A 20,365-nucleotide genomic window follows, 5' to 3' on the forward strand; every position below is an offset into this window, starting at 1 on the left:
TAGCTGTGTTGGTACAACAAAAGTCATTCATGTTTTAGATTTTACAGTGCAACTGATAATCTGGAGCTCACACAAGGACATTTATTCTTCACGTTACATTTCAAAAGCCATACCGGTTGTTGCTGTAGTAAAGGGTGGGGTTGATGGTGTTATAACTATGGAAACAGCAGCAATTTAGATTTTAGCATACTTTTTTATCTTTCAAAATCATATTTTCCAATGCAGCCACAAAATCTAATGTACATCATCTGTGCAACATTACATATAATGTCTGTTACAACTTTTATATTATGTTTTGAATATCAGGTGTTTGCTTTAAAGAGATGAAGCAAACACTTCAAGTGCTGTGGTTATATGTTATCCCCATATAAGCTTTGGTCAGTAAAGGTAGCTTAAATTTATATTTGAAGCTATATAAATTATTAACACAAATTGAATTGTTGAAAGATTGTTTAAGTACAGTTTGTAAGTAAAATGACTACACATCTTTGTAATGAAATTTACTGGGAAAAAAATACTTTAAAGAATGAACAAAGAAGCAAGAAGGATGTTCACATACCAGGAGTTGTTGTTGGACATGAAGCAACATCTATGGAGGAAAATTATGGCTTTAAAATGTTCATTTTCTAGTGAATGATAAAAATGATTAATGGCAAAGAAGAAAAAAACAAATGAAAGACAGACAAAAGAAAAAAGAACACACCCTCATTTCTAACAACAAAAGGTTCACGCTGAAGCACATGTTTAATAAATGATTCTAAGTAACCATAATTCTATGTTGTGCTGGTCAGACACATTTATTAATGTTTTTGGTGAAAGCACTTATCTTTTGCAACAGCTGGAAGATTTCAGTGCTTATGATGATTTAATGTAAACAACATCATTTAATATGTAGATCTGTATTGGTGTAACTCCTTTCCAGGCAACTAAAACTGACACAGTTATATAAACACATGTATGGATCTAGGTTGGAGCTTCCATTAACAGCTGTGGATGGCAGGACTCAACCTGCCAGGCTCCTCAGGTTCAACTATTTGTTAGGGTGCCTGGGTCATTGATCCTGTGGTTTTGGTTCTTTGATTTTGTTTATTTCATTATATTCTAGCTTTTCCTTATGGGTTATAGGATTATTCTTAGTTTAGATTCTTTGTGTGGGTTTTGTTAGAGTTTTAGTGTTCTGGTTTTCTGTCTGTGATCCCCGTGCGTCTCTGTGTTATATTTCCTGTTTTACTTTGAAGGTCCATGTCTGCTTCCCTTGTCTCGTTAGCCCTGATTTGCCGCAGCTGTGTTTCCCTCCTGTTTCCCATTCCCTGATTGCTCCCTCTGTGTATTTAAGCCCTGTGTTTTCATCTGTCTGTGTCGTGATCTCCATTATCTACTCTCATCTGCCAGCCAGCCAGCCAGCCAGCCAGCCAGCCAGCCAGCCAGCCATTAAGACACTCATGTCTTAATGTGTTGAAATAGTGATGGGCAGATGAAGCCTCATGAAGCACTGAAGCTTTTCATCCAATTGGTTCACCCCAACGCGAAGCTTCTTGAAGCTTCATTTGCTCTAGCAGGACACCTACTGGACGTAAAAATATTAGTTGGCATGAATTTGAAGAGTGTGGCCTTTTGCACACAGCCTGTAAATGTCAACAACAAAAGGAGTGTGTAAAACATCTATATTGTAGTGATGCAGTATACTGTGTATATTTATACTGGCAGTATGGAACATGATTATTTGGAAATGCCTAAAATGGAAATGATCATATACTGTGAGGTGTGGACAGTGGTTGTGCTTTTGTAATATTGAGGCAAGGACAGTGATTAGTGTTTAGGGGACACATCATTGGTTTTTATTTAAAAACAACAGTTTCTCCACTGTGGCAGGTCGTAGGCGATTTCTTTTTTTTCTAAACTGTCTCTAACTCTCTCCAAACTGTCTCTAACTCTCACTAACCGCAACTCTCCATCAAACACCCACATTTTGAATGGGGTCTGAGGGGTTTATATTGCTGTCATAGCTCGCGGCAAAGTTCGAACCGCTTCCTGAACCAGTCACGTGGTACAGCCGGGCAGCGAGGCTTTGGACGTCATCATTTTCAGCTCCTCCCATAAATGAAGCAAGCCTCGATACGCGCTTCGCGGAAACGCCCCCTCCATTACTCGACACACGCTTCGAAGCCTCGATACAGAACGTCACATCACTATGTTGAAATAACCTCAGACCTATAATTATAATTGGATGGGAACAATCAGTAATGAAGCTTGGGCACGGAGTTTATTAAATAAAATTTGTGCAAGATCAATTAATTGCACTATTATTTTACTCTTTGTTGTCTGCAGTCTGGTTTTGCTTTTAGTGGACAGCTTGGAGATACTTGCCTAATAAGAAAGTAATGCCATCCCACAGTCCTGTGTACACCCTCAAAACAACCCTTTTGCCCTTCTCATCATGGCTATGTGGTCATGGTGGAAATTAATAAAGTTGGAGTCAACACTATGCATTTAGCAGTACTGCTCAAGAGAAGTGAGAATCAATAGAGTAACTTTTTTCAGGTGTCATGAGATTTAAAAGTAAGCTCAACAAATGTAAGCAAATACAAAATTTGTCTGTGCAGTTTGGATCGTAGGGTATCTTGCTACGGTAAATATACCATTTCTCTGTTTCCTATGAAGAGGAAAAAAACCTTAATATGCAAAAAATAGAGAGAAAGACCAAAGAGAGGACTGGAACGGAGAAGTTAAAGCTAAAGTCCTTTTGTCATACTGTAAAAAGACAAAAACAAACAAACCAAAGTTTAATCATTATCTTTGGTTGGTTAATTTGCACTTTTGCGGTGCGTGTGCTGCAGAGCAAGGAGTTAGAAACTCGCCATGACAGAAGCTTACTTTCGATTGGTTCACAGAACTCTCCACCAGGAGGAAGCCCTTTGATGCATTCACAGGTTTGGGAGGTGACATTACTGCATGCACCGTATCGGCCACACTTCTCACATGACCAGGCAAACTGGTCCTCACACCGGCACTGCAGTCCTCCAGTGGAGTTTGGATAGCACCCTTTTTCAGACAACGCAAAACACAATTCATAAGGCATACAGGATCACATGAACACTATTACACATGACTGATTACAAAGTTTAAATTAACATCAAGTCCTTACATGTGGTGAAGGTCAGGTTTTTCAGTGTTAAAGACTCAGTGATGACTGGGGTTAGGGAGACATTTCTCACAATGTGTCTGAGTACATCACTGAAATCTGGGGCCACACTGGATGCTGGGATGTGTAATTCAAGGACTATATCAAAGTCTATTGGTGCTGTGAAGCAGAAAAAGGGGGGAATCCATCACATATACATAACACAATGATAGGAGATGATATTTACAAGAAAATGCTGACAAAAGCTGTCACTTATATGGCCCCTGTTTATTACATAGACACAATTTTGATGATGCATCTGCTCCCCACTTCCACACTGTTCTAATCTGGCACTGTCAAACCTTATTTACTACCACTTAAACTGAAAGTTCAAATACAGCTAATTGAGTCACAAGTCACATGTGATTCTAGATCATTTAAAGAGCTGTATTGTTGAAACAAAAGTGATTTTTTTTTTATTTTTTAGATTTAATAGTGCAAGTCATAATCTGGAGCTCACACAAAGACCTTCATTCTTCACTATATGTTTCCAATGTCTTACTGTATGTTGGTGTAGGTGAGAGTTGAAGGATGGGACTCTGTTAGAATTACAAGACTTGGAAAGAACTAAGAAAACTTCAAGTTGAAGTGTTAATCAGATATTTCAGGAATGTGGTTTCCCTTAAACAGACAAATACAAATGACAATGAATCCACATTTTTGCACAGATTTTTGGCCTGTGAGCCCCTGAATGGCCCACTGAATGACCAAATGAAAGACCCACTGACGGCCCACTGAACTGAATTTGGTGGTGAAAAATGTTTGTTATGTTAATTTAAGAGCTGTTAACACTGACTGGTCAGTTTTGACCGGGGACACTAAAGTAAGGGGATGGGGTGCACAAAACCGGACGGTTAAATAGCGGTGTAGTTACAACGACGGTGATGCAGTTTTTTACATTTTAAAGTGCAAGTGATGATCAAGAGCTCAAAGACATTTATACTTTTCATTTGATACGTCATACCATATGGTGAAGTAGGAATTGTTGCTTCTGTTGTTGTGACTGTGAAAACAGAAAAAAGCAGTAGTTCAGATTTCAGTATACTTTTCTAATGCAGCCAAATAAATAGCTGTGTTGGTACAACAAAAGTCATTCATGTTTTAGATTTTACAGTGCAACTGATAATCTGGAGCTCACACAAGGACATTTATTCTTCACGTTACATTTCGAAAGCCATACCGGTTGTTGCTGTAGTAAAGGGTGGGGTTGATGGAGTTATAACTATGGAAACAGCAGCAATTTAGATTTTAGCATACTTTTTTATCTTTCAAAATCACATTTTCCAATGCAGCCACAAAATCTAATGTACATCATCTGTGCAACATTACATATTATGTCTGTTGCAACTTATATATTATGTTTTGAATATCAGGTGTTTGCTCTAAGGACATGCAGCAGAACACTTCAATTGTTGTGGTTACATATTATCCCCGTATAAGCTTTGGTCAGTAAAGGTAGCTTAAATTTATATTTGAAGCTATATAAATTATTAACACAAATTGAATTGTTGAAAGATTGTTTAAGTACAGTTTGTAAGTAAAATGACTACACATCTTTGTAATGAAATTTACTGGGAAAAAAATACTTTAAAGAATGAACAAAGAAGCAAGAAGGATGTTCACATACCAGGAGTTGTTGTTGGACATGAAGCAACATCTATGGAGGAAAATTATGACTTTAAAATGTTCATTTTCTAGTGAATGATAAAAATGATTAATGGCAAAGAAGAACAAAACAAATGAAAGACAGACAAAAGAAAAAAGAACACACCCTCATTTCTAACAACAAAAGGTTCACGCTGAAGCACATGTTTAATAAATGATTCTAAGTAACCATAATTCTATGTTGTGCTGGTCAGACACATTTATTAATGTTTTTGGTGAAAGCACTTATCTTTTGCAACAGCTGGAAGATTTCAGTGCTTACTTGTGATTAGTTTACAGAACTCTCCCTTAGAAGGAAGGAAATGTGAAGGGATTTCTATGTTAAGAATAAAATAGAAAATGTATTAAAGTGATTTTAGAGTTTAGACTGGGAGGGTTGAGAGAATGATAGGTTGTGCCTCGACATTGGATGATTTAATGTAAACAACATCATTTAATATGTAGATCTGTATTGGTGTAACTCCTTTCCAGGCAACTAAAACTGACACAGTTATATAAACAAATGTATGGATCTAGGTTGGAGCTTCCATTAACAGCTGTGGATGGCAGGACTTAACCTGCCAGGCTCCTCAGGTTCAACTATTTGTTAGAGTGCCTGGGTCATCGATCCAGTGGTTTGTAGTTTTGGTTCTTTGATTTTGTTTAAGGAAAAGCTAGAATATAATGAATTTGATTTTGTTTATTTCATTATATTCTAGCTTTTCCTTATGGGTTAAAGGATTATTCTTAGTTTAGGTTCTTTGTGTGGGTTTTGTTAGAGTTTTAGTGTTCTGGTTTGTGATCTGTGATCCCCGTGCGTCTCTGTGTTATGTTTCCTGTTTTACTTTGAAGGTCCATGTCTGCTTCCCTTGTCTCGTTAGCCCTGATTTGCCGCAGCTGTGTTTCCCTCCTGTTTCCCATTCCCTGATTGCTCCCTCTGTGTATTTAAGCCCTGTGTTTTCATCTGTCTGTGTCGCGATCTCCCTTATCTACTCTCATCTTGCTGTGTGTTCAGCCAGCCAGCCAGCCATTAAGACACTCATGTCTTAATGTTTTGAAATAACCTCAGACCTATAATTACAATTGGATGGGAACAATCAGTAATGAAGCTTGGGCACGGAGTTTATTAAATAAAATTTGTGCAAGATCAATTAATTGCACTATTATTTTACTCTTTGTTGTCTGCAGTCTGGTTTTGCTTTTAGTGGACAGCTTGGAGATACTTGCCTAATAAGAAAGTAATGCCATCCCACAGTCCTGTGTACACCCTCAAAACAACCCTTTTGCCCTTCTCATCATGGCTATGTGGTCATGGTGGAAATTAATAAAGTTGGAGTCAACACTATGCATTTAGCAGTACTGCTCAAGAGAAGTGAGAATCAATAGAGTAACTTTTTTCAGGTGTCATGAGATTTAAAAGTAAGCTCAACAAATGTAAGCAAATACAAAATTTGTCTGTGCAGTTAGGATCGTAGGGTATCTTGCTACGGTAAATATACCATTTCTCTGTTTCCTATGACGAGAAAAAAAACCTTAATATGCAAAAAATAGAGAGAAAGACCAAAGAGAGGACTGGAACGGAGAAGTTAAAGCTAAAGTCCTTTTGTCATACTGTAAAAAGACAAAAACAAACAAACCAAAGTTTAATCATTATTTTTGGTTGGTTAATTTGCACTTTTGCGGTGCGTGTGCTGCAGAGCAAGGAGTTAGAAATTGGCCCGTGACAGAAGCTTACTTGCGATTGGTTCACAGAACTCTCCACCAGGAGGAAGCCCTTTGATGCATTCACAGGTTTGGGAGGTGACATTATTGCATGCACCGTATTGGCCACACTTCTCACATGACCAGGCAAACTGGTCCTCACATTGACACTGCAGTCCTCCAGTGGAGTTTGGATAGCACCCTGATAAAGACATTTAAGACAATCACCAAACACAGCTCATAAATCATGCACCAGAGTATGAACACATTTAAATGTGACTGAGCACAAAATTCTTACATGTGGTGAAGTTCAAGTCTTCTAGTATTAAAGACTCGGTGATGTTTTGGGGGAAGGACACATTTTCCACATAGCCTCTAAACAGATCAATGAAATTTGAGGGCAGACTGGATATTGGGAAGAGCAAGTTCAAGTCTATAATAAACTCCACTGGCTCTGTAGAGGAGACAAGAAGAAAATCATCACAAAACTCTTTCACAATTATGAGAAACAACATTTACATAAATTGTTTATGAACAAGCACAACATTTATCTAACATGTTTTTGCTTCTATTGAGACATGCAAGACCAGAAGTAGTAGGGAAGTAAAGGGCCACACCTCTTAATTTTTTAATTTAGATTTTTTTTTCAGCTCCATTTTCACAGGTGTAAAAACAGTATCTAGCCATGCAGTCCACCTATTTCAAACATTTATGAAAGGATGGATCTTTCTAACGAGCTCACTAACTCACTAACTACTGAGGTCCAAACCTCCTCTGGCATCAGCTTAAATACATGAGTTTTCTTGGGTGGGCAGCTGCAGCTGATCCAATCAAACATAAATTATTAAATTTTGAAAACAACATTGATTTTGATGCAAATGTTTATTATAATGATGAATAATATTCTAAATGTTATTCAATAAGAAATGTAATAGTATTTGCATATTGCATTTAAATAGTAGAAGCATTTATATAAATCTTGTTGAAATTGGAAATTATTTAAAAACATTAAATCATCGGTTTCAAGTGACCTAGTAAACCTAGTCAGATTACCAAAGACAGTACTATCCTTATTGACAAAATTGATTTTCCGAATGCTCATTTTTCAATAACAAGTGGATTTCTTTTGACTTATTGAAGTTATAATCTCCCTATTTTTTGGATTATACATGATTCAGATGTTAAGTGTTCATTTAGTGTGAGTGAACCACCTTAAAAATAGTAAGGCTAAGAACACAAGAAAGAATTACGGCATTGAAGACATATAAATAAATCAAAATTGGGATGACGTATATATTGATGACCCAAGTCAAACATAAAATGAAAATGTGAAAAAGTTTTCTTGAAGATATCAATAAATATTTTGTAAGAATAACTCCAAAGTTGGCTGGTAAAACTATGATCTTTTTTCTGTCTGCTGCACCCTGGAATTGCTTTCAGTGAACAGCTTGAAGATAATCGCTTAACATTAATACTAGTGGTGCAACAGATCACGGTTGATCCGTAATCCGAACCGATCCCACTCTACAGTTCGGCACGCACGTGATCCGAAGATTCGAAAAAGAAGAAAAAAAGTATGTGTATGGTGGGCGTGGTGGGTCTGCCAAGTGATAGTTATGGCCAGCGCTAGCGGTCCAAGTGGAGGAGCAGAGGAGTTTGCGGTATTTAAGCAGTATTTTGCCGCCCATTCGACCAGGCTAAAGCTATTACAAAAGCTATTGGGGTGTTTAGCTGCAGACGGGAGGCCGTATTTCGTTGTGCAAAACAAGGGGTTTAAACTATGATGAACCTGCTTGAGCCACGCTATGATATCCTGTTTGCGTCCAATTTAGTGGCAAGATCGTTTCAAGCATGTGTGAGCAGGAAGAGATTTAAGTTGTGGCTGAACTGTCCCAGGCATCTTCTATTGCCCTAACTACTACAAATAGGTGTAGCAACGGAAAGCTACGTGACCGTGACTGCTCATTATATCACAGCGGAGTGCAATATAATGAGCAGTGTGTATTATTGTAGGGTCTACCTTACAATATAAAGCGCCTTGAGGCGACTGTTGTTGTGATTTGGTGATTTATAAATAAAATTGAATTGAAATGAGTGGTAGATACAAAGCCTTATACTGTCCTATATTGAACCATAATTGCTTTTTTTAAAATAATTGCATGGAATGAGTCTCGAGTTGAATGTTTTGAACAGGCAAAAAAGACTTCAATAAGAAAATGTTAATTTTTTTAATTTTTTTGTTTTTACTGATGCGAAAATTGAGCCAATCCGTGACTTAAAACCGTGATCCAATCCGAACCGTGACATTTTTGATCAGTTGCAGCACTAATTAACACTACTACTACTACTACAACTAATAATAATATAGTCCTGCTGCAGTCGATTTCAGAACTTGGTGCAGCAGCTCTACAGGTCATTTGAGAGTGCCTCCCAGATGACCAAAATCCTCACTATTTTGCTAAGGGAGAGACACTTCAGACACGCTAAAACAATAAGCTTATTTCTGCTTATATCTGCAATCTAATTTGTTCAGTCACTACACAGAGATCATGACAGTGTCACGGTTAGAACCTGATTCGAATGTTTAAAGATCAGCTCTTTTAACCACAGCAGGTAGCTGAAAAAGTTCAACTCTACAAGAACATCGAGTTGATCCAGACCTTGTTAAAAAGATCGGCACAGCTAAAAAAAAAAAAAAAAAAAAAAAGACAGAGAAGATATAAAGGGGACAGAACATGGAGAATATTTAAGGTCATAGATACCCAGGTATAGCAGAACTGAAAGATGTAGTAGTGACAGTCAAAAGAGCCTCACCATAAAAACACTATAAGAATTCCATAGGATTTGCTCCTGACTCAGAAAGACATTAACTAGGACTAGTTTGTGAAAACAACAGAACATTCATACAGTATTTAGAGAGTTGAAGGATGGGACTCTGTTAGAATTACAAGACTTGGAAAGAACTAAGAAAACTTCAAGTTGCAGTGTTAATCAGATATTTCAGGAATGTGGTTTCCCTTAAACAGACAAATACAAATGACAATGAATCCACATTTTTGCACAGATTTTTGGCCTGTGAGCCCCTGAATGGCCCACTGAATGACCAAATGAAAGACCCACTGACGGCCCACTGAACTGAATTTGGTGGTGAAAAATGTTTGTTATGTTAATTACTGTTAACACTGACTGGTCAGTTCTGACCGGGGACACTAAAGTAAGGGGATGGGGTGCACAAAACCGGACGGTTAAATAGCGGTGTAGTTACAACAGCGGTGATGCAGATTTTTACATTTTAAAGTGCAAGTGATGATCAAGAGCTCAAAGACATTTATACTTTTCATTTGATACGTCATACCATATGGTGAAGTAGGAATTGTTCTTTCTGTTGTTGTGACTGTGAAAACAGAAAAAAGCAGTAGTTCAGATTTCAGTATACTTTTCTAATGCAGCCAAATAAATACAGTGGGGCAAAAAAGTATTTAGTCAGCCACCGATTGTGCAAGTTCCCCCACCTAAAATGATGACAGAGGTCAGTAATTTGCACCAGAGGTACACTTCAACTGTGAGAGACAGAATGTGAAAAGAAAATCCATGAATCCACATGGTAGGATTTGTAAAGAATTTATTCGTAAATCAGGGTGGAAAATAAGTATTTGGTCAATAACAAAAATACAACTCAATACTTTGTAACATAACCTTTGTTGGCAATAACAGAGGTCAAACGTTTACTATAGGTCTTTACCAGGTTTGCACACACAGTAGCTGGTATTTTGGCCCATTCCTCCATGCAGATCTTCTCGAGAGCAGTGATGTTTTGGGGCTGTCGCCGAGCAACACGGACTTTCAACTCCGCCACAGATTTTCTATGGGGTTGAGGTCTGGAGACTGGCTAGGCCACTCCAGGACTTTCAAATGCTTCTTACGGAGCCACTCCTTTGTTGCCCGGGCGGTGTGTTTTGGATCATTGTCATGTTGGAAGACCCAGCCTTGTTTCATCTTCAAAGTTCTCACTGATGGAAGGTGGTTTTGGCTCAAAATCTCACGATACATGGCCCCATTCATTCTGTCCTTAACACGGATCAGTCGTCCTGTCCCCTTGGCAGAAAAACAGCCCCATAGCATGATGTTTCCACCCCCATGCTTCACAGTAGGTATGGTGTTCTTGGGATGCAACTCAGTATTCTTCGTCCTCCAAACACGACGAGTTGAGTTTATACCAAAAAGTTCTACTTTGGTTTCATCTGACCACATGACATTCTCCCAATCCTCTGCTGTATCATCCATGTGCTCTCTGGCAAACTTCAGACGGGCCTGGACATGCACTGGCTTCAGCAGCGGAACACGTCTGGCACTGCGGGATTTGATTCCCTGCCGTTGTAGTGTGTTACTGATGGCGACCTTTGTTACTTTGGTCCCAGCTCTCTGCAGGTCATTCACCAGGTCCCCCCGTGTGGTTCTGGGATCTTTGCTCACCGTTCTCATGATCATTTTGACCCCACGGGATGAGATCTTGCGTGGAGCCCCAGATCGAGGGAGATTGTCAGTGGTCTTGTATGTCTTCTATTTTCTGATGATTGCTCCCACAGTTGATTTTTTCACACCAAGCTGCTTGCCTATTGTAGATTCACTCTTCCCAGTCTGGTGCAGGTCTACAATACTTTTCCTGGTGTCCTTCGAAAGCTCTTTGGTCTTGGCCATGGCAGAGTTTGGAGTCTGACTGTTTGAGGCTGTGGACAGGTGTCTTTTATACAGATGATGAGTTCAAACAGGTGCCATTCATACAGGTAACGAGTGGGGGACAGAAAAGCTTCTTACAGAAGACGTTACAGGTCTGTGAGAGCCAGAGATTTTCCATGTTTGAGGTGACCAAATACTTATTTTCCACCCTAATTTACGAATAAATTCTTTACAAATCCTACCATGTGGATTCATGGATTTTTTTTTCACATTCTGTCTCTCACAGTTGAAGTGTACCTCTGGTGCAAATTACTGACCTCTGTCATCATTTTAGGTGGGGGAACTTGCACAATCGGTGGCTGACTAAATACTTTTTTGCCCCACTGTAGCTGTGTTGGTACAACAAAAGTCATTCATGTTTTAGATTTTACAGTGCAACTGATAATCTGGAGCTCACACAAGGACATTTATTCTTCATGTTACATTTCAAAGGCCTTACCGGTTGTTGCTGTAGTAAAGGGTGGGGTTGATGGTGTTATAACTATGGAAACAGCAGCAATTTAGATTTTAGCATATTTTTTTATCTTTCAAAATCATATTTTCCAATGCAGCCACAAAATCTAATGTACATCATCCGTGCAACATTACATATTATGTCTGTTGCAACTTATGTATTGTGTTTTGAATATCAGGTGTTTGCTTTAAGGACATGCAGCAGAACACTTCAAGTGTTGTGGTTACATATTATCCCCGTATAAGCTTTGGTCAGTAAAGGTAGTTTAAATTTATATTTGAATAGATAAATGATTAACACAAATAGAATTGTTGACAGATTTTAGGTTAATAAGTACAGTGACTACACATTTGTTAATGACGTTTACTGCAAAAAAATACTTTAAAGAAGCAAGAAGAATGTTCTCATACCAGGAATTGTTGTTGGACATGAAGAAACATCTGTGGAGGAAAATTATGGTTTTAATCATTTTCTAGTGAATGACAAAAATGAATAACAGCAAAGATGAAAACCAGAAATAGATTAAAAAAAAAAAGGAAACAAGAACACAAATACACCCTTATTTCTAACAACAGGTTTATATTAGAGTTAAAATGTTATAGGTTACCATTTCAAAAGCTAAAATGGCTTGGCTTGCTCCCTATGTAACCTACGCATATGAGCACGTGCATGAACTTCATAAAGGGAACAAGCAGCCTTGAGAAGAACAGACTGCACTCAATAAAGGAAGCCACCTGGCGTCACAAGATAACGACAACATCATGGGAGGCTGCATTCACATCGTATGACAACGCTTGCACAACATGCTTTGTAACCATATATTGTGTCTTAGCTAACATAGCAACAAGCTTCATGAATATTCATGAGTATAAACAATAAAAGCAGCTTGCAGAGTGAAGCAAGTTGAAGTGGTTTGGAGACAACGGCTTCCCTTGCGGTGAGTGAAAATTTGAGCTCTGTGTGACCTCGTTCCTGGGTGAGTTTCTTTTTATCCAGCAGTATCAGGGGTAAAACTGTGACATTAAATTGGTCCTTCGAGCCGGATTCTAGTTCATCGGGGAGGAGAACGATGGGCTGAAGTCTCACGTCAGCCAGGAATACTTATCAAAAGACCAAGGGCACAAGATTTTCTGCCAGGCCGGTTGAATAGCATCTGCCTTCCCCCCAGCGGGCACGGATGTATGGATTCAAGACTGAGACCACGCGGTAACAACTTCACGTAAGTACAAAGGGGACAGCCCTGTAAACCGTGTTCCGTATATGCAGAGTAGTTTGGAACTACTGTACGTCTCTCTGGGAGAGCCAACGAAAGAAGTGTTTGTTGCTTTGTAAGGTAAAGCCGCGACCGTGAAGCCCGGTGTCCGGGACACCACCTGGCTGTCGTCACGGATGACTAGAAGTCTTTCAGAGAAAGCCACGAGCCGGGATTGTGAGGTCCGGGACTCTGTGCGGCCATCGTCTGGGACGTCAGGGAAAGTGAAATAAAAGTGAATAACGTTGTGTGTGCTCATGTGAGTGAGTGTGAAACAGGCACATTGTCTGTGGCACCAATTATTGTCAAAATGCAAAATCAGGCGAGTAAGACTGCCTCAGGGGGGGATGAGAAATTTATGGAAAAACACTCCCCAGGGAGCACACAAAGTGAAAATATGTTGGTAAAAAATTTAGTAAAACAGAAAAATAAATACCAAAGTAGATATCATAGAAACCTGATTGTATTATGTGAGATTATTACACTGTCTTAGCCCATGTTATACCTCTGATTTAAGCTTATGAAATTATTATATAGGTTTAGGTCTGTGAAGGTTCTCAGTCATCCAGGTCATCGTAGTCAAATGAGTTTGCAAAGAAAAGCATCTGGACTTCTTTAAGTTGCTTGAAGACGTTTCACCTCTCATCCGAGAAGCTTCTTCAGTTCTAAGGTCAAATGGTGGAGAGTCCCAGATATAAACCTAGTGGGAGTGACCCCCCACAGAGGGACAAAAGGACCCCCTGATGATCCTCTAATCGCCTGAGCCAAGGTGTGAAACTGGGTGTGGGTCCCAATCAGCCAGAGTTTCGGGTATGTTCATTGTGAAACCTGGCCCCACCTTATCATGCGAATTCCTGAGATCAGATGGCCCAGGATGTGAGTGGGCGTTAAGGCGTCTGGGAAGGGATCTCAAAACTGGATCAAAAAAGTCATTCTGAAAAACTCAATGAATTCTGAAAAGGATGGTATTGTGATAGCAATAAACAAGTTTTTTTTAAAGAAATTGTTACTTTTCTCTATGTTTTATGAAATCTGGGAGTGGTTTTATTATTCTTTAGTGAAACAAGCAAAAAAAAAAAAAAAAAAGAGCTCTCCAGTGAGAAGAAGCCCTTTTATGTACCTACAGGTTTGTGAGGTGATATTACTGCAGAGTGCAAGATATTTAAAAGTAGAATAGGAGGCAGAGCCTTCAGTTTTCAGACTCCTCCTCGGGGAAACCATGGAACCAGCTCACTTTTTGAATAAAAAAAAATACACTCATGTCTTAATGTTTTGAAATAATCTCAGACCTATAATTATAATTGGATGGGAACAATCAGTAATGAAGCTTGGGCACGGAGTTTATTAAATAAAATTTGTGCAAGATCAATTAATTGCACTATTATTTAACTCTTTGTTGTCTGCAGTCTGGTTTTGCTTTTAGTGGACAGCTTGGAGATACTTGCCTAATAAGAAAGTAATGCCATCCCACATTCCTGTGTACACCCTCAAAACAACCCTTTTGCCCTTCTCATCATGACTATGTGGTCATGGTGGAAATTAATAAAGTTGGAGTCAACACTATGCATTTAGCAGTACTGCTCAAGGAAAGTGAGAATCAATAGAGTAACCTTTTTCAGGTGTCATGAGATTTAAAAATAAGCTCAACAAATGTAAGCAAATACAAAATTTGTCTGTGCAGTTTGGATCGTAGGGTATCTTGCTACGGTAAATATACCATTTCTCTGTTTCCTATGACGAGAAAAAAAACCTTAATATGCAAAAAATAGAGAGAAAGACCTAAGATAGAGAGGACTGGAACGGAGAAGTTAAAGCTAAAGTCCTTTTGTCATACTGTAAAAAGACAAAAACAAACAAACCAAAGTTTAATCATTATCTTTGGTTGGTTAATTTGCACTTTTGCGGTGCGTGTGCTGCAGAGCAAGGAGTTAGAAACTCGCCATGACAGAAGCTTACTTGCGATTGGTTCACAGAACTCTCCACCAGGAGGAAGCCCTTTGATGCATTCACAGGTTTGGGAGGTGACATTACTGCATGCACCGTAACGGCCACACTTGTCACATGACCAGGCAAACTGGTCCTCACACCGGCACTGCAGTCCTCCAGTGGAGTTTGGATAGCACCCTTTTTCAGACAACGCAAAACACAATTCATAAGGCATACAGGATCACATGAACACTATTACACATGACTGATTACAAAGTTTAAATTAACATCAAGTCCTTACATGTGGTGAAGGTCAGGTTTTTCAGTGTTAAAGACTCAGTGATGACTGGGGTTAGGGAGACATTTCTCACAATGTGTCTGAGTACATCACTGAAATCTGGGGCCACACTGGATGCTGGGATGTGTAATTCAAGGACTATATCAAAGTCTATTGGTGCTGTGAAGCAGAAAAAGGGGGGAATCCATCACATATACATAACACAATGATAGGAGATGATATTTACAAGAAAATGCTGACAAAAGCTGTCACTTATATGGCCCCTGTTTATTACATAGACACAATTTTGATGATGCATCTGCTCCCCACTTCCACACTGTTCTAATCTGGCACTGTCAAACCTTATTTACTACCACTTAAACTGAAAGTTCAAATACAGCTAATTGAGTCACAAGTCACATGCGATTCTAGATCATTTAAAGAGCTGTATTGTTGAAACAAAAGTGATTTTTTTTTTTTTTTTAGATTTAATAGTGCAAGTCATAATCTGGAGCTCACACAAAGACCTTCATTCTTCACTATACATTTCCAATGTCTTACTGTATGTTGGTGTAGGTGATGTTGTTGATGGTGTTGTGACTATGGAAACAGGGAACGAAGCTATTTCTATTCTTCAAATTATTTTTTTCAAATGCAACCATAATATGTAATTTACATCATCCTTGCAAAATTACATATTATGTCTTTAATATCAAGTATTTGCTTTAAAGAGATGAAGCAAACACTTCAAGTGCTGGGGTTACATATTATCCCCGTATAAGCTTTGGTCAGTAAAGGTAGCTTAAATTTATATTTGAAGCTATATAAATTATTAACACAAATTGAATTGTTGAAAGATTGTTTAAGTACAGTTTGTAAGTAAAATGACTACACATCTTTGTAATGAAATTTACTGGGAAAAAAAATACTTTAAAGAATGAACAAAGAAGCAAGAAGGATGTTCACATACCAGGAGTTGTTGTTGGACATGAAGCAACATCTATGGAGGAAAATTATGACTTTAAAATGTTCATTTTCTAGTGAATGATAAAAATGATTAATGGCAAAGAAGAAAAAAACAAATGAAAGACAGACAAAAGAAAAAAGAACACACCCTCATTTCTAACAATGACAAAAGACAAAAGACAAACAAACCAAAGTTTAATCATTATTTTTGGTTGGTTAATTTGCACTTTTGCGGTGCGTGTGCTGCAGAGCAAGGAGTTAGAAACTGGCCCGTGACAGAAGCTTACTTGCGATTGGTTCACAGAACTCTCCACCAGGAGGAAGCCCTTTGATGCATTCACAGGTTTGGGAGGTGACATTACTGCATGCACCGTATCGGCCACACTTGTCACATGACCAGGCAAACTGGTCCTCACATTGACACTGCAGTCCTCCAGTGGAGTTTGGATAGCACCCTGATAAACACATTTAAGACAATCACCAAACACAGCTCACAAATCATGCACCAGAGTATGAACACATTTAAATGTGACTGAGCACAAAATTCTTACATGTGGTGAAGTTCAAGTCTTCTACGATTAAAGACCCAGTGATTGTTTGGGGGAAAGTCACATTTTCCACATAGCCTCTAAACAGATCAATGAAATTTGAGGGCAGACTGGATATTGGGAAGAGCAAGTTCAAGTCTATATAAAACTCCACTGGCTCTGTAGAGGAGACAAGAAGAAAATCATCACAAAACTCTTTCACAATTATGAGAAACAACATTTACATAAATTGTTTATGAACAAGCACAACATTTATCTAACATGTTTTTGCTTCTATTGAGACATACAAGACCAGAAGTAGTAGGGAAGTAAAGGGCCACACCTCTTAATTTTTTAATTTAGAGTTTTTTTCAGCTCCATTTTCACAGGTGTAAAAACAGTATCTAGCCATGCAGTCCACCTTTTTGAAACATTTATGAAAGGATGGATCTTTCTAACGAGCTCACTAACTCACTAACTACTGAGGTCCAAACCTCCTCTGGCATCAGCTTAAATACATGAGTTTTCTTGGCTGGGCAGCTGCAGCTGATCCAATCAAACATAAATTATTAAATTTTGAAAACAACATTGATTTTGATGCAAATGTTTATTATAATGATGAATTATATTCTAAATGTTATTCAATAAGAAATGTAATAGTATTTACATATTGCATTTAAATAGTAGAAGCATTTATATAAATCTTGTTGAAATTGGAAATTATTTAAAAACATTAAATCATCGGTTTCAAGTGACCTAGTAAACCTAGTCAGATTACCAAAGACAGTACTTTCCTGTACTATCCAGTTAATCTGATCAGACCTTTTAATGAAAAACTATTCTTTAATATATGTCACTTAAAGAAAATACAGATGCATATGATACAAAACCACATTAACATGCAGGTTTTTCCATATTGAGCAGTTTTGTAACCTAAAAAGATGATACTAAAAAAAAATACTTTGTATACTTTGTTTTTTCCTAATAAAATGAAATCCTTACAACTAAGTTCTGCTAAGTATTTTCAGGAAATTAAAATTACACCATAGCGCCACATAATTATATGAAAAATGCATGGTAAAGTTAAGAGAGTTTTTAGTCAGAGGCTATATTATAAAATGTAACTGATGATGGTGTTTTTGTCTTGTTATGAAACATGTTAAAAAAACAAACATGAAACTTGAAGAATTTTTAACAAAATGCCTTCATTTGCTCACCAGGCAACTGTGAGTGGCAACCTAAAAGTGGAAAAAGACAAAACCAGTTTAGAGGAGATAGCTTGTGCTTGTGAGAAAGCAAACATATGAAACGTTGCAGTGAATTCTTAAATCAAAACATTTTTGACAAAAAATGCTGATCTTTGTTAATAATTATTCCATAAAAAATAATATCATTGTGGCGGGGGTGTGGTATTTGGCCTGCTGCGGGGGAGAAAGCGTCACAGCGAGCTCATGGGGCGGCACGGAGGCGGGGAGAACAGGTACATAAATTGACTGTGTCTGCTTTCTGACAGTGACAGCTGGCTGGGAAGGTGTGGCAGCGAGACAGAGTGCCTTTGTCCGGAGCCTAGGGTCGAAACCACAGTATTATTTGTCACACAATAAAGCGTCTGTGCTCTGGCAACTGCTGCGTCGAGTTTATGTGCTCCACCTTGGCGGTCCAACGCTACAATCATTTATGGTTGTTTTAGGTCACTCTGTTCAGTATTGTAGTAATAATTATGTTAATCATATTCTGATAACCTCAGCTGAACAATTATTTTATGTTTTATATTATAGATTTGTTAATAAAAAAGTGTTATTGTGACAGATTTACAGCGAGATTTACACACTCAGGTAATCAAACAGAGCTCTCTTCTCAAAGCAATTCACAGATGATGTGTGCTTTGTCCTTGGTACTGTCACACCCCAATAGTGTATCAGTGTAAAGGGTTAATATAGTAAAGCATCATAAACCAAATGTTTCCTAAACCTAATCTAAATATGCTTTGGTGTCAAACAGACAACATCATTTATAAAGAGAAAAAGTTATTATTTATTATTTTGAATTGTAAGCTCAAAAGTATTTGTACCACCTCCAGGTTCACTGTTGTATCATATTAGCAGCGTGGTATCGACAATACTGATCCGATACCAATACTTTGTACAAAAACTTAGTGTTTTATTATTTTATTAATGATAAACTGCATATTTACCCCAAACAGATTCAAAAACATTAATATTCCCAGATGTCTTCACACTGTGAACATTTCCGATGATTTCAGATTTTAAACTGTTTAAATGTACTTTTATAAATACGATATTAGATATTTATCACAGTATTGACAGAAAAATGTTTCAAATAGTTTACATTTATAGCTCTAATTAATCTTAATTAAACTAGCTAATGAGAAAAAAATAACTGAAGAAAAATCTTTGTTTCTCACCTTTGCAAAAAAGTATGATAATCACATTGAACCAGCACACAAGTTGTTGGAGAGCCATTGCTGACTACACCTCTTTCACGCTTTCTTAGACTTTCCTAAAAAATATGCTCCTCGCATGACGTTCTTCACCATAATGATTATCAGCTTTATGAGTAAAAGAACCAAGTCATACACAATGCTCTTCCTGCTGTCTCTTAGTGTGGTTAAAGAATGCATTCACTGTAATGTTGTGAAGGCAGTTGGACCACATTTCTCCACATGACTCCCTGACAGACTGTAATCTGTTAAGCTATGATTCAGCTATGATTTTTTTGTTATTATTTGTGTTTCTGTTGTTTTGTTATTATTATGCAGGTTTAGTTTAGTTTTATTGTCAGTGGTTTTGGCAACTTGTATTGGATAGTCATGGTCCCAGCAATTCCTGGGGTCCACCTCCAATCTTAGTTTCACGCATTGCTCTCTCTCTGCTCGGGTAGTTGCTGGCTGGCTGTTCTCACTACGTAGCACCGCCGGCAGGTAAAGCTTTGGGTTTTTCCAGGCTGTAGTTGTTATACCTGTTTCTTGCCTCCTAATGGCTTAATGATAGAACTATAAAGATAATATTCCAGAAATAACTTTTTTCTGAATATAAATATGAGACATGGTCAATACAAAGTCAATAGAACACAGTCTATGCATATTTTGACAGAAACCAAGAAAGGCCGGTGCCAGCATCAGTGTTTGTAGGGCTGGTGTGCAGTGACAACAGGTCTTGTGCCAATAGTTGATTTCCTTGTTGGACTATAATCTGTGAAACATATGCCAAACATATCTATCAGGAATGATATGAAGCAATTTTGAGCCACAAACATTATTCCTGTCACAAGCTGCAATCAGTTATTGGCAAAGTGACTTTTATACATCCTTCATGTATCCATCTAAAGAGTGTCAGTGACATTAACATGTCTTTTAAGAGCACTCTGGTCATGAGGACAGCAGAAATATAAACAACAAATATAACAGTTTTGCAAAGATATTTTAGATATTTTAGAGGCCAACTATAGATATTATACATAAGAACATTATAGTAACCTATTGGCCAGTGTTTGGTATGCCAGATGGACTTGTTTTACTTAGGTCTAGAGTTTGCAAGTGCAGTCAGAAGAGTCATTATTTGACACGAAACCAGCCAACTGTGGGTGGCTGTGGCTCAGGTGGTGAAGCAGATCGGCTACTGATTGGTGGTTCAATTCCTGGCTCCCCCAGTCTGCATGCCAAATATCCTTGGGCAAGATA

The 20,365-nt window shown here is 38.1% G+C and overlaps 1 pseudogene across 1 annotated transcript in view; it reads right to left on the reverse strand.

The window, feature by feature from the left end:
* LOC146579720 (uncharacterized) overlaps positions 1–19,207 on the reverse strand; it is a 33,324-nt pseudogene extending 14,117 nt beyond the window's left edge. The window contains exons 1-19 of the transcript XR_014890666.1: positions 19,091–19,207; positions 17,883–17,903; positions 16,690–16,845; positions 16,426–16,593; positions 16,143–16,172; positions 15,197–15,352; positions 14,926–15,093; positions 12,128–12,157; positions 11,703–11,744; positions 9,882–9,920; positions 6,825–6,980; positions 6,561–6,728; positions 4,809–4,838; positions 4,362–4,403; positions 4,146–4,184; positions 3,146–3,301; positions 2,875–3,042; positions 560–589; positions 114–155 (exon numbers count right to left, since the gene is read on the reverse strand). The product of XR_014890666.1 is annotated as an uncharacterized LOC146579720 (transcript). The remainder of the gene's footprint in view (positions 1–113; positions 156–559; positions 590–2,874; positions 3,043–3,145; positions 3,302–4,145; positions 4,185–4,361; positions 4,404–4,808; positions 4,839–6,560; positions 6,729–6,824; positions 6,981–9,881; positions 9,921–11,702; positions 11,745–12,127; positions 12,158–14,925; positions 15,094–15,196; positions 15,353–16,142; positions 16,173–16,425; positions 16,594–16,689; positions 16,846–17,882; positions 17,904–19,090) is intronic.
* Positions 19,208–20,365: the final 1,158 nt, after the last annotated feature.

This window comes from Mchenga conophoros, linkage group LG3 (genome assembly GCF_057382185.1).
Source record: "Mchenga conophoros isolate Kocher_MC1m ecotype Shallow Benthic linkage group LG3, M_conophoros_male_GT1.1, whole genome shotgun sequence".
In the NCBI taxonomy this organism is placed as follows: domain Eukaryota; kingdom Metazoa; phylum Chordata; class Actinopteri; order Cichliformes; family Cichlidae; genus Mchenga; species Mchenga conophoros.